We start from the raw sequence: 15758 nt of genomic DNA on the forward strand, positions 1-15758 counted from the left end.
GCGTAAAGAGCCTATTTCAATAATCTGGCGCTAAATATGGTCAGCCCAGTCCTGGGGACAACGTCCAACGAATATATTATGAAGAAAGAAATCTTAACTAAGCACACGCGTAATCCATATTAACTACGTGTGGCGCCGCGCATCCTTCGAAGCGACTACGCCGGAAACTTTGATCCTAACAATGAATCAAACGAAACATAAATGTGTTGAAATGCGTTTGATGGCTGAATCGTATAAGATTTATTGAAGTACGTTCTACTAAAACAAAGGGATTCTTCAAAAATCGTCTTTTAATTACATTTTTGGTCGTGAACGGACTCCGAATTTTTAAATGAAGTTGTGATACCTGTGACTTAATGGGGTCGGTATTTTTTGTTCAAATGGTTATTGAGAGATATTTTACAGGTAGATGGGACATTTTAGTGAGGGGAGGATATTTCTTAATTATTTTTCCATTTTTTTTCATTTTCACATAATTAGTAGTACTGAAGTAGGAATCAAAAATAAAATCGACCGCAATTACATGCTGCAATTAGAACTACAGCTTCTACGTCTCACTGGGCTTAAGCCATCAATTAGTAACACATCTAAGGGCGACCTTAGGTATCTAATCATTTCTGGGGCTGACTATACATGTCCCATGTCCATGGGTGGCAGTAGTCACTTACCATCATAGGGACTGTTTGTTCCTTTTTATTCTATACAATAAAAAAGAAAATGAGAAAATCATACTACTCCCAGGCAACCAATCAACGTACCACCGAGTAACTAAAACAACCAAAGAACCCACAAAACCTCATAAACTATGCAATTAAGGCCACATGGCGAGAACGAGGCACATTCGTTTTCACTTCATTAATAACGCTCGGGTTTTTAATAAAAGAGTCGCTAATTTATAAATACTTAATATCAACACAATGGTCGTAGATCACCGTAATTGGCTTAACGAGTGGGTAGGTACGGTTTATAGGTGAAATTGTAGTGTACATTAACACGCAACCTTTTCGGTTTCAACGGTTATGTGTAACGAATGGTTGTAATGGAAACTGTATGTTTGTTTTTTTACAATAAATATTGGATAGGTATACTATTTTAAAACAGTCTGAAGGGTAAAAGGACAGATTTTTGTAAAGAGTACGTTAGAGATACGAACGCTTTAATGATCAAATAATGTATGTATAGTTGTATATATAAAGTTTCTCGTGTCACAATGTTAGTTACCATACTGCTTCGAAACGGCTTTACCGATTTTCACTAAATTTTATATGCATATTCAGTAGGTCTGAGATTCGGCTACTATCTGATTTTCATACCCCTAAGTGATAAGGGTTGTTCACCCTTAACATGTTTTTATTTATATGACAACACAACGTTTGCCGGGTCAGCTAGTAATTGTATATGAGTAGATCGCATACTTTATGTAGGACATAATCGTACGTGGTACAAACACTTAAAGGTTCCTTCCTATAGTTCCCTTCGTGATCTAGTTTAAGTATCGCCGTGTTCTAGTTTCAATAGTGTGCTAAGTCAGAAATACATAACACACAAAGATGTTTTATCTTAATAAAGGAGCAACGCATTAGTCGTTGAGCTCATGAAGAATTCAATCCTATTAAGAATTAAAATACGTGTTTCAGAGGTAGTGACAATTTAGCGTCAAATTTACGGTAATTCAAAGAAATGATAGCCTAGATAATTTGACAGTAGTAAGGAACTTGGCCTCTAGGAAGGTATAGGGAAGTACGAGCTTCGAACTCCAGTCGCCTACCTCGACTTTTTCAAAGTTAAGCGTTTATTATAAATTAATCATTACTTGCTTAAACGGTAAAGTAACTATATAGTTAAAACTTCTTAAGGTGGTCTAATATCTATTAATTCTCACATGGCGAGTACGATGAACTGTGGCCTAAATCTCTCCCACTCTGAAAGTACACAGAAAGTACATATGTAGTACCTACTAGTACCTAGGACAGAAGTGGATTGACGATAGACTGCAATGTCCCTTGTTATATTTTTTTGTAAAAAAATACATTAGATTAACAGCAACGAAAAACTTCTGATTCAAACCCCGCGCTTTTGGAGACGAGAGAACCACTGAGCTATCACTGCTCAGCACAAATACCACCTGAATATATCTGAAATATATCGAAGCCCCAAACACAATAGACATTGTGACAGTTGGTTGTCAGCAGTCTATTAAGGGCGGTCGCCGGGTTATGAATGGGCATCTTGCATGCAATCGGAGTTATAGCCTGGAAAAAATATGTTCACTGTGCTCGCCTAGTTTTTTGCTAAGCTCCAATTCTTTGTTTTCTTGCTGGGCACTGGTCTCTTTTCACTAGTGGAATTTAGACCGCCACACTGCTCCAAAACGCGACGCTGTTCCAATATTGGTGGCGGTATGGGTTAGTGGACTACGTGACGGCTATCCGAAGATAATACAGGACTGATTTCTTTATGTTACTGAAATATTTCAGCTGGACATGCCAATAATTATCACTCATAGTTACCCATTCAAATCTCGAAAGTACCCGACGTTGCTTAATTTTGTACTGTGACTACATCGTTCACATATTAGTGAGTAATTCATGACTTGATGGTTTTCTACTTTGGAAGTGTAGAAAAATAAAGCTACGTCAGTTGCTTTTTATTAAGCCGCACACTTACATACTTCGGGAAGAATATAAGTGCATGCATGAAATTATACGTTGACGTGGACATCTACTATGAATCTCAAACTACAGCAGCACACACAGCAGCGTTACATATTACTGTTAGAAATAGGTGTAGTGATGTTGTCCACCTCCCACCTTTAAATTTAGTACCAACAAAGTCTCTTCTTTCTAAGGCTTGAACACGATGGCTTTCAAATGCTCCGAAGTCAGGCAAACTTTCTATGTTTTATATATAAATTGGTAGAAAAATTGCCCCGAATAAGACCTTGAATAAAGAATTTTATTTTCACCTCGTTGCCACCTGAACTAGTTTTAACGGACGGTTTTGTTTAAAAATAAAAGGCGGTCTTCAGTGGAATTCACGAAAAATTGTTGGGTCAGTGCGCTTCGGGCTTTGAAATGGTAAAAATTGAGTTAGGATTTTAAATGTAATTGCAAAAATATATTGAAGGAGTTATGTAAAACTAACCTACAGTAGTAGGTACCTGTAGCAGACCATATTCACACAATTATGAAAATTTAATTACCATGGCGTAAAAAGCAAAAATTCTATTTAAATTATTTAACCTTTTTTATATGTTTTTCATAAGTACATTTGTAATATTATACAAAGATTTCAGATACATATATTTAAACCTTTAGGTAAATATATGTAGCTTTATAGTTTAAATATATGTAGGTAAATTCAAAATTGAATAATTACTCATATAAAATAAAACATACTAAAATTAACTACATACATTCATATTATGCACGTCTTACCATGTGATTATTGAGAAAAATCAATATTTTGACTTTCATACATTTATTCAACAATAATAATTTACTACTGACATAACGATACCAGAAGTATCAATTAACGTAAGGGACATTTTGGCGAAAATGAGTTATATATATCATTGGATTCAGAATTTTGAGCTCTATTGTATGGTATTATTGAAAAAATTCTATCGTCAAAAGAAAATCCCTTACAGTAAAAAAATTTGGCCTGCGTAAAACGATTTATGACAAAAAAATGATGTAACAGACGATTACATTTTTGTTTTCTCTAAAAAATACAGTAAGTCATAGTATTAAGTAATTTACACCCTTACCTTAAACCGCAAATCTGTCGATTTAAGTAACATGTCCCTTACATTAATGAATGATTAGAGTTTTTTAAGAATTATTCTCTTACATTATTATCTAACAAAACTATCTTTATTTTAACAAACAATCAAACGATAACAATTTATCTAACAAAACAATCTAAAAATCTAAAAGTTATACAAATTAATTACCTTCTAGCGGGGCATACATACATGCCAGTTGACAGCATGCATGCTGTTATTGAGAGGGAAGTAAGAAAACTAATTGTTTGGGCACCTTCGCAATGGCCAAGTTTTATAGAGAGTGCTAGGAAACGGCCTCAACCATATAAAGTGAGTGTCTTAGAGCATACAGATTTCATCAACTTCCAGAATCTGGCGGAATCTGTATTCACTCAAGCTACTCTTAAAAATAAAGACCTGCGTATAAAAAACATAAGAGTGTGCACATTTAAAAAGAATGCGAAAATTGAAGTTAAATATACAATGTTAGAGACTGGTGATACTTATGACATAGAAGTCTCCAAAGAATTACCTCCAAAGAATTTTAACGCAAGAGGAAAGGGTAAAGGGATTGGGAAAAGAAGTGCTGTTAGAGGTAAAAATACAAAAAATATAGACCAAAAAAATGAATCTGCAGCTGAAAGTACTAGTAATGACATAAGTCAAAGAAACACAGACAATTTGCCATCTCTTTATAATGAGAGGCTCCCAATTTCCATTCCAAAATACAATGACCTCAAAAAATTGTGCGACACCGGTATAATACCAAGAAGATTTCATTGTGAATATTTGAACCTTCCGAATAAATCGCCAGTTAAAGATACCCTCAATGAAACCGACGACGATGAAGATGTGATGACAGCTGATGATGATAACTAGATAAAATACCAAATAGCAAAAGTTATTCCAACCGAAATGGTCGGAATAACTTTTTCTATTAGGGAATTAAGCTATTTTAATTTCACCATTAAAATAGTTTAATTTACCAATAGTTATCATCATAATCTGTCTGCTCATACCTAATTATTTATTCTTGTAATACTAGGTATATATTTCTTATATTAATATTTATATCATTTATATTATGTATTTTATTCATTCATTTTTCAGACAATTCATATTTTTCATCTGTCTTTCGTTTCCAATACGTTCATTAAATTACTAAATAAATAAGAATTCTGAGAAAACTATTATTTTTATCCATTTGTTGATTATATAATTATAAAGCTAATTAAACGTAATTATTAAAAGTACAGACTGTTAATTAAAAGAGATAATGGTGTCAAAAGATAGCCATACACGTTGGGGTAGACCTGACGAGTTAACCTCTCAGGTCTACCGTAGCGTGTATAGCCTACTTTATTTTTACATTGATTACTAGGTGTGTAAGAACTTATACTTATACTTATTAGAACTGTTACTTTTAGAAAAGTTTTATAGACTGATTAGTGTGTCAAATATAATTATAACGCAGACATAAAAGTCGGAAATAAAAAATTGTATTAACAATAAATCGTTTTTTTTTGTATCCCTAAATTTCATTTAAATCTGTGATAACTAAGCTGAAACTAACATTAACCATGCAAATAACCTATTTCCATTGTGTTAAAATACCTTAATTATAGTAGATAATCTATGGTTACATCAAATTGCTACACTGTAAAAGTCCTTTACAACAGAATTACGTATAATTTTCTATTGCTCTTGTTGCTTACACTATGCTAGTCGGTTTACACATAAAATATTAGTAACGTAAGGTACAACTAAACATATTTTTTTAATGTAAGGGACATGCTATATTTTAAACCGCTGGGTATTCCTAAATCTTTCGTTTATAGCATGAAAGAAGATGATTTTCTAAGAAACTTTGATCTAGACACAATTAAAATTGAAGTAGACAGTAAAAAGTTATGGACACATAAACAAAAATAAAAACGTTTTTTGCCTCTCCTGAAAAACCGTGTTTTGTCCCTTACATTAATTGATACTTCTGGTATCGATAATTCAGTGTGAAAGGTCAGCTAACGTTAGAACCAATATGTAATACACGATAAAACCTATTTCATTTCAACTACAAAATCTCGCAGCACCCATCAATAACCTAACATCACCTTTGCCTTGAACCATGCATAATGTTATTATGTTACCTTGAAACACGTACGATCAAGAACATCTGATAAATATCATAGATATTCCACACGATACGTCGAGTAGAAATCGACCTAGAATTTAATACAGAATATACTTAGATTCTCCTGAGCCATGATTCCCGTGACATATAAATATGATTTCCTTTACATTATTCAGCATGTAGACGTCGTTTGTATTATTTAGGAGCTGTTTATTGCGATAATAGATAAACGATAAAATTAAAACCCACAGACAATCTCAACAATGGGAAATTGAAACAAGGAATATCTTTTGTGCGGTGCAACTAATATTTTCAGTCAATTTTACAAAAAGTATCTGCTATTTTTTTAAGCCGATATTACATTAAGCTATAAAATTCATTCAGATAATAATATGTTTATTTGTTAAATTTTCATGAGAAAAATGTAAGATAGTAATATCATTATCGATTAATGAGGTGTATTGAAATACTTATGTCAGTGATAGATATTACCAACCAACACATCATATAGGTAAAATGTTAAATGGTCAAAAGTATCTTACATGGCACTTAACAAACAATACATGATGGTGTATAGTTTTTCTTCTCCAATAGTATAAAAGGAGTGGCCTAGTGACCATTTTTGTATGCCAATGGATGATAGAACTTAACGTTTAGAACAATCAATAGCTAATACGGCAACGAATTAATATCGAATTTAAATAAAAATAAACACAATTGTTTATTTTAAGTGGTACTATTGTACCACTTAAAACTGGGAAACTTCCTTTTGAAATAAAACAACAGTAATACAATATTAAGGAAAACAACTGTTCTCATTTACTTACTTATTTTTTAAATGGTATACAATATGCATTCTCTACAGAACTATTTCATTCTGCTAAAACTCTATTAAAAGTTTTAAGTACTGGAGAATTCTCATCACACTGGATAATTTGTAATGAAACGTGTTACAAAAACCAACCGAAATCGTTGTAACAAAAACTGTAATTGAAATCGCTACAGTCCAGGTATCAATCGAATATCGTAATAAGTATCGTTGATTGATTGAATATTTTCACCTCACTGGCCGGTAATAAACGCAGGATTCCAAATTCGAAATTCTCGCAACCATTTTCGGCATGAGAGGTTATTAAAATTCGCTTGTGATTCGAACAATGGAAATACCAATTAATTGCTCCGTTGTAAACAGATTGCTTAATTAAGGATACGAAATGAATAAGGAGCGTTTAGCGAGTAACAGAAGTCAAATTAATTTTAATGATAAACGGTTTATACGGGGCAGTCGGGCTGCAGTGGAAGTCTCGTTTTCAGTAACTTTAATTTTATAGCTTCCTCTTTCATAATTAGGTATTATAGAAACCACTAGATATTGATTTTCGCAGAGTTCACAGTAAGAATGTTTGTATCACTTAATACGATAAATTAGGTCATTTTAATAAACTAAAGTAAAAGTATATTTAAGTACTTTTGGAGAAGATTGGAAAATGTGTATAAAATACATTTATACACAAGAGTATATTGAACAAAACTATGTTACTAAATGAAAAGTTACTATACATTGTATTTTTAACCAAATAAACGTTTTAAAACTAATCAACTGTAAGTAAAACACGTTGCTTATGTACCAGTATCTCAAAAATACGGTGCATACAAAAATAATACGACAGCGCAATCTTTTCACAAATCTCTTGGGTGTGATTCTGTTACTGCAAAGCGTAAATCTACTGGAGCTATTACGTAATGCTTTTTAGATTGTAAATAAAACATTCCAACATGTTTCTTTTCTTCGTATATATTTCTTTGTGTGTGTAAAAAAATTCCCGTACCGGGAATCGAACCCGAGCCTCCTGGGTGAAAGCCAGGTATCCTAGCCACTAGACCATACGGGATTGTACAGTTTTATTTAAATTTATTATTAGTATTTCTTGCCTTATGTTACTTTCAAATAATCATAAATCTGATGAAGATTACTACCATTCTGAAGAAGTGCAAAAATAATTGACTAGAGAAATTTGTATAACTTGTGTTCAAAAAATATTTTGTTAAGTGTAAAGAAAGGTATGGAAATTATCTATCCAATGTAAAAATAGAAGAAAAAAATTCCCGTACCGGGAATCGAACCCGAGCCTCCTGGGTGAAAGCCAGGTATCCTAGCCACTAGACCATACGGGAGTTACGAAGTGAAACGAAATAAATGTACAAGATCTACAAATAGATTTAACGCTCATCGTCAATTTGAGTCACCTTCAATTTCTATAATTGACGTCACTTTCACCTTGGCATGATAATCGCCCAGAAACATAAATCATTCACATTTTTTCTACTACGCTACAGAATACGATACAGAAAAATAAAGTATTGGAGTAAAGATAAGGTATTGGAGACGCTTTATTAAAATTTATTTAAATCATCACAAAAATAAGAACTAAAGTAAGTACCATGAATACGGTAGTACCATTTGACTGTGGAACCCTGAAAAGGAATTATTATAAAGCATTTTAACCGTCCGTAAAAATCGTCGAAATTCAACCACCAGAGAATTTTCACGTACATTTTAGGCACCTATTATTCTTTGTTTTCCACACATAAATATTTCCATTTAATTGCGGTGCTCGATTTAAAGGGGTACACGTTTTTTCGTTTAAAATTTTAAAAAGGGTTAAATTAAAATAAGCAGAAAAACACGATGTAATGTGTTTTAGGTTAATCAAAACAGAAGCCGGCATACGCCGGGGCTTACAAAGAGGATAAAAATGTATTACAAATAATTTTGTTCAAAATACGCACATATATTTTTAAAAGGTGGAAAAATTGTTGTGGTCAGAACATTTTTGGCGGCTTTTATAATATTGAAGCAGCCAATCAGTGTGCACAAATATAAGTATTGGTAAGAGGTCCTTGGCGTGTAGGAACATTGACCGTATTTTTTATATAATATAGGAGTAGCAGGCATGCAATCCACCTGATAGTAAGTGGCTACCGCCGCCCATGGACATCTGTAATCAACACAGATAGGATTAGCGATTCCTACCTGAGGTCGGCCACAGAATTGAATCAGTAAACTTTTACATAGTGATATCTGGATATGCCTTTTTGGTAATTAGTCCATTTTGTTTAAATGAGTTTTCCTTCTTTTGTCTCTACATGGTTTATTATTAAATTACGTGACACTAGCATTTCTGATATCATCACATACTGTTTTAAAATATATGTCCGTAACCACATCAAATAAAATGTGATAAGTGATCGCCAAATGATAAATGAACAACTCTATTATATTCAGAATTTATTTTATAAATTTGTTGTTACGCCAACAAATTGTAGACTGAAGAAACAAATTAAAATAAAATGTCGCTCATTTTTATAACGTACCCCTTTTTTAAAAGCTTACCAAATAAAAAAAAACAATCTTTTACCAATAATAAAAGCAAAGTTGGCTTTAAAAATGGGACCCTTAAGGTAGGTTTAGATTCCCGTATAAGCCCCTATTTGCCACTGTTACCTAACGAAACATGAAAAGGTAATGCCCTGAAGCTAACAGGTGTGGGGCAGTTAAGCTTATAAAGGAAGAAAGCTCAAAAAATGTTGAAATAAACTCAGAGTTTCGGATCGTGAAATAATGTTTGGTTGCGTATTGTTTGATTCTATGCGTTCGGTACAAGTTATAGGCGTAAGCGATTTCTGGATGTTGATATGTTTTTCGATTGTACTTATTTTTAATTACAGGACAGAAAAATATACCACATTTTGTTACACTAATGAATATAATTGAATATTTCTCAAATATATTCCGTAATTATGCCTAATGAATTAAGCTTCATATATTCATATATTTATGATTAATATTGTAGACGACCGTTCAAGCTAAGATAATTTGACTTTTACATACAAACAATGTACAAAATGTACCACAAGTATTAGATCGCTGTCACTTCTTAATCAAACCAACACAATAGCTTCAAAGGTAAAAAACATTGTATATCTCAACCACTGTGTTTGCCGCCTTCGGGCTATTGAAAATTAAAATTGCTGCCAGTTTTTATCTGCCAAATTCACGGTGGATTTACCGCGGCTTTTGTTAGACAATTTGTGTTTTTGTTACCTTATAGCTGATTCATAATAAGCTTCATCGTGTTCTGTACGCGTGACTCGCTACTAATGCTTAACAAAGAAACGCATTATACTTATATTGCAGTAGAAATCACTGCTGCGGTGTTTTAGGCGCCATGAACCCTTTACACATCTACATATGCATTATGTACACCATAAGAAGGTACAATTTTAAAATAATTCAACAGGTTTTAATAATATATTAGAAACAAATCACTTAATTAAATGATCTAGGTACTATGGTATTTTTGCAAATGAATTACGCAATTGACCTAATTTGACTAATATAATACAAAATTAATTTTATATTTGTAGTTTTGAAATAGCTATAAATTTCATTATCTATAATTCGTCTCTATTATAATACTGAAACATGTTAAAAGTCGCTTTTCGCACTTTCTGTCATTATGTCTGAATGAAATAACTTTGAAAAGGAGTAAGTCGAATTTCTTGGTATTTATACGTTAAAATATTTAAGCGGAATTAGAATAACATAGGCTAATATTCACCGCAAAAATATTAAGAGTAAACCTAAACATAATAAAATACTTCATAGTCCTAAAATTCACTGGGATGGCGACAGTAATAGGTAAGCCAATTATGGTAATGCAAACCTTTGTCAGGGTTCAATAGAATTGGTACAAAACAAAATTAAAGCGTAGCCAAAACCAGTCCATTTAATTAAACGCTATACTATGGTTTAATTGCGGATTAATTGCGCAACGGGCCCAAATTCGACGAATTTACATGACAATTAGTCGAAATTGTGTATCGACGTATGCAATGAGGCTCGGACGAGGTATGACTAACGGAATTAAAACACAACATACTCGTAGATTACGTGGTAATGATAAGAAATACACGAATATACCTACTTATCTATATAATACTCAAAAGCACTTATCTTCAGATTATTGATTATCTCAATCGATAATGATAATAAGTATTATTAAATATTGATATAATACATATGACATGCAATTTATTAATTTTAAGATAAGTAGTAAATGTGAACTTAACGATAAAAAAGTGGTCCCTACACACATTTATTGTTTACACTATAAATTTAATCTATCACACTAATTAATTACATCACAATATTGATATTTCAGCTCTATTTACTTAAAGACGATGCACCCTTCATAATAGTATCACGAATTTCCCGCGCTTTTAAAATCAGAGCACAACAGTTAGTAGCTTACACCACTCCACCTTGTACTACTAAGCTTTTTAATCACGATTTTACTACTTATAATATGCTCGCACAATGGTTTCCAAATCTGCCGTTTGAAATCGTATATGAACATTTTTGTTTCAAAATTTGATCAATAACACGGGAATTCTACGCCCATCTTGAAGTTTAATTTAACAATAAAATACTTTGATAACACTCCAAGATCAAACGCACTCGTGTCTTATTCACAAAAGATTCACCAAGTAATGATTCACTGAAATTCGAAGCGAAACAAATAAGTTGAAATAATAGGGGTGAAAAGGGGTCCTCACTCGGAAAATTCGCTCCTACCTATAAATTATACATGTAAGATATTTCGTTAAGTATTGCTTCCGCTAAAGTTTGTTAGCCGCCCTTTATTTATAAGTAAATTGAAATGATGTTTCAATTGCAATTTTATTGTATTTATCATTTCAGTGAATAATTTAAATTAATCCAATTTTATCATCAAATAGTTATATTGGAAATTATAACTTTGTCTCACTATCTTATGCATATCTTTTCATTTATTTATGATATTAATCATTAAAGGTGGTAGAACCCTTTGTGGTTCGACTCCGGCGGCACCACCGGCACACCTATTTCTACCTTTTTTTTTTGTTGACGAGGGGGAAACCTTCAAAAGGTACCCGACGCCATGGGAGTGACGCCGAGTTATGTGGGATTTTTACCGCACAAAAACCCCCCCGGTGGCCGTCCTCAGCGTTTGGTGGAGAACTCCGGGATCTCCAACGGAACACAACCGGAGTCCTTCTAACGCGATACCCGTTTATCGGGCTCTGTCCTGGGGGAGCAATTTACACTCCTCTCACATCCCCTGGTGATTACAGCGATATGCGACCACACAAATCGCTGACCTTCCCGGGGTCGCTTGCTGGACGGTTTGAGCTCCCACTCTTGCCGCCCGCAACCCCGGAAGCCCCTTTTAGTCGCCTCTTACGACAGGCTTGGGTTACCGTAGCCCTCTTCTGGTCCCGGTACTACAGGGACAACCTATTTCTGCCTAATAACAGCACAAGGGTGTGGTAAGGGAGACAGACTTTTCCGAGGCGTCCCTGCTTAGTCCTCAGGGGTAGCGGCGCATCTGTGGCTGATCTCAGGTAGGAATATCTAATCCTATCTGGGATTGATTACAGATGTCCATGGGCGACAATAGCCACTTACCATCAGGTGGACTGTATGCTCGTCTGCTACTCCTGTATTGTAAAAAAAAAATATATTAATTTCCAATTAAATGTTACTTTTAAGGATGAAGGAAGGTTAGATCAATTTACCTGCTAATTTGGAATGTACCAAATTTCTCCTACGATTTGTGAAATGAAAAGCTTTTATACCTACTTACCCGTATGTAAGTTTTGTTTCTTAACATTAAATTGTATCCCAATTGCTTTACAATTACCTACGAAACACTTAAAACGCAATTTTGGTTAATATGTAATTACAATTATACACTTCTTGATTTTGAATGTAAGATTTCGAATGAAACCACACGAGTAATGTGATAAACAATTTAATTCCCAACTAGATGATGAAATCGACGAATTCAACTCGCACTTCGCTCAAAACACAATACAGATTGTCTCAGATTAAGGCCTGTTCACACATAGTTTAATATTATATATAATATTCTCGTGTCACAATGATAGTTACCGTACTCCTCCAAAACGGCTTTACCGATTTTCACCAAATTTCATATTATATTGCATATTCAGTAGGTCTGAAAATCGGCTACTATCTATTTTTCATACCCCTAAGTGACAAGGGTTGTTCACCCTTAACATTTTTTATTTATATGGCAACACAACGTTTGCCGGATCAACTAGTATTGTTATAAATAAGTAAAAATAAAATGATCATAAATATGTATATCTGTTTATTTCAAACCAGGTATCAGTCCTTTTCATGTTCTTGTTTATACTGTATTTTAGCCTATAGTTGTGGTGTCAATAAAATTATTACACGTTCGTAGCTGAGAAGTCATAAATCTTCGTGGTATCTAAAGTGTGGCGATATAAAATGTTCGTTACAACGAAAGCCATTTCATAATGTTACAAGATCAAAACACAAAAGATAGTTAGATCCACAAAATCGAACGAATAAGGTACATACTAGCCCACTTCATTGGTTTTAGAATCACATCACTAAGATATGGCATTGTTATTCAAGCCGAGCGTGTATGAAAAAAAATGTTTTTTTCAAACATTGACGACCCGCATGGCGGAGCGGTCACTATACCGGTCTGACGCACAGAGGGTCCCGGGTTCGATCCTTGGCCAGACAGAGAAATTTAAATAATGAATTTAGTTTTCTGTTCCTGGGTCTGGGTCACTTGTCTCTGTGTGTCCATGGCACCCACGATACAGGGAATCCTAATGTGGGGCTGTGAGTGTAGAAAGCGTTTGTAAAATGAAAAAAATCATCTTAGTTGGGTTTCGATTAACTGGTTTATAATTCACTTGCAAGATTTGACCCTCATGTACATACTAATTAACAAACCAAGTTAAATATAAGCTTGAATTTTGAAGGTGGTAAAAAACCTTTATGATTACTTACTTACTGGTTACTACCATACCTATTTCTGCCTAATAACAACAGTGTTAAGCGTTATTGTATTCTGTTTTAACGGTGATGTAGGAAGACATACTTTTTAGAAGCGTTCGAGCTTAGTCATCAGCAGTGCATCTGTAATCGAAGTCAGGTACCGATCTTATTTTAGCTGGGGTTGATTACAGCTATCAATGGGCGGCAGTAGTCGCTTAACTTTAAGTAGACTGTACGCTCGTCTGCTACTCCTATATTATAAAAAAATCTAAAACATAAAAAAGTTGTTGACGGCAGTGTTGACTTAGAAAAGTGGGTTGACGACCCGAGTGGCGGAGCGGTCACCATGCCGGTCCTGCGCAGATGGTCTCAGATTGGATCCCCGGCTAGACAGATTTCTAAGTGATGAATTTAGGTTTCTGTTTCTGGGTCTGGGTGTTTGTGTATTTGTCTGTGTGTGTTTCCATAGCACCCACCATACAGGGAATCCTAGTGTGGGGCTGTGAGTGTCGAAAGCGTCTTGATTTAAAAAAAAGATTAGCGAAACAAAATTTCACTGGTTGCATTAAAAGTAAGTGAGCACTGAGCCTAACATCTTTTGTTCGTACAATGTTGAACGCAGACTAATATCCCCTACCCAAGGCATCATACGGCAACACGTTAATCTAGCGGAGGTATGCCTGCCATTAATTTAGATGAGAATTCATTACGGTTGCCAAGACATCATCAAACGATCGCGTATTACCACGTGTTCCGCGGGTTTCATACACGGTAACATGGCTTTGCGTAATGTATTGTGTTATACTTAATGTTATGTTATGGCCTAGTTAACCGTACGGTTAATGTAACGGAGCGTAGATTGTTATAATTAATCATTTTTGAACCGTTTTTGTTAAATGTTACTTTTTAGGGTTCCCAAAGGATAAGAGCGACACCTATTACTAAGCTTCCGCTATCTGTCCGTCTGTCACAATGCTCTATCTCTAAAACCGTAACTTGAAGACTTCTTTATATGAAATACAAAAAGACTAAAGTGCCTAACGTGTTTTTGCTTTATTTGCTAATTCTAAAACTTATTAATAATTAATTAGTGCAATACTAATTACAGTAAAATAATTGCAATTCACCTTTCAATTAGGGTATTCCACTAAATAATTAATAGGCTGCAGAAACAATTTGAATGTTAGTAGAATTAATTATTAATGGGTAATTATCGGTTTATTTTGATCGAATCGTTGTACAAATTGATGAATGTCATAATTAATCGCTGAAGGGATGATCCTAGTTCATTTGTTATTTCGTTGACAAGTTAAATCGCTGGGGTGGGTGGGTAGTCAGTATTCATAAGACACCTTCCTTACAGACGTTTCATTATAACACTGTGCCACAGACATAGCAAGATATAGAACTACTTATGTACTATAAGACATTTCGGAACAAAATATGTAGCGAGTCTAAGACTTCAGGTCAATTGTCTCTCTTGTCATTTGTACTTAATGAGTTAAAAATATTTTAAAAGAAAAAATAACCTTTCCTTAGCAGTCGGGTTAAAAAGAGCGCCATTTTCTTTAAACTTTCTTTACTCTTTGTTATTTTTCTAAGTAATAAAAACCAAAGATTACTTACTCGTAGGATGCGAAGTATCTGATTTAAAAATTGTGCATACATAGCATTTTGAACACCAGATTTGTGTCAATCTTTTATTTTTGTCAATATTCTACTAAAATAAAGTGCTACTAAAATAAATAAAGTGCGAATAATTAATCTGAATATGCATCATTTTTAAAGAGCGACCAAAATATTTTTAACGTCTAGTCCATTCTGAATATTTCTAAGTGCACACACCGCGATACACTTTCAAGAGCCAGGTCGCGGATCGCGCCACACGGTAGTTATTATGCAATTTTGATAACCCCCAACAACTTGCTTCTCACGAACTTGCCTGTTTTTAGTTAGTAAATTAGGCACCCGAG

At 34.0% G+C, this 15758-nt stretch overlaps 2 non-coding genes across 2 annotated transcripts; both read right to left on the minus strand.

The window, feature by feature from the left end:
* Nucleotides 1–7717: 7717 nt before the first annotated feature.
* Nucleotides 7718–7789, minus strand: TRNAE-UUC (transfer RNA glutamic acid (anticodon UUC)). The gene has a single exon. It is a non-coding gene; the product is annotated as a tRNA-Glu (tRNA).
* Nucleotides 7790–8000: 211 nt separating this feature from the next.
* Nucleotides 8001–8072, minus strand: TRNAE-UUC (transfer RNA glutamic acid (anticodon UUC)). The gene has a single exon. It is a non-coding gene; the product is annotated as a tRNA-Glu (tRNA).
* Nucleotides 8073–15758: the final 7686 nt, after the last annotated feature.

The sequence above is a fragment of the Epargyreus clarus genome, unplaced genomic scaffold, assembly GCF_041222505.1.
Source record: "Epargyreus clarus isolate Ecla_fem2 unplaced genomic scaffold, WU_Ecla_fem_2.2 ptg000009l, whole genome shotgun sequence".
Lineage (NCBI taxonomy): Eukaryota > Metazoa > Arthropoda > Insecta > Lepidoptera > Hesperiidae > Epargyreus > Epargyreus clarus.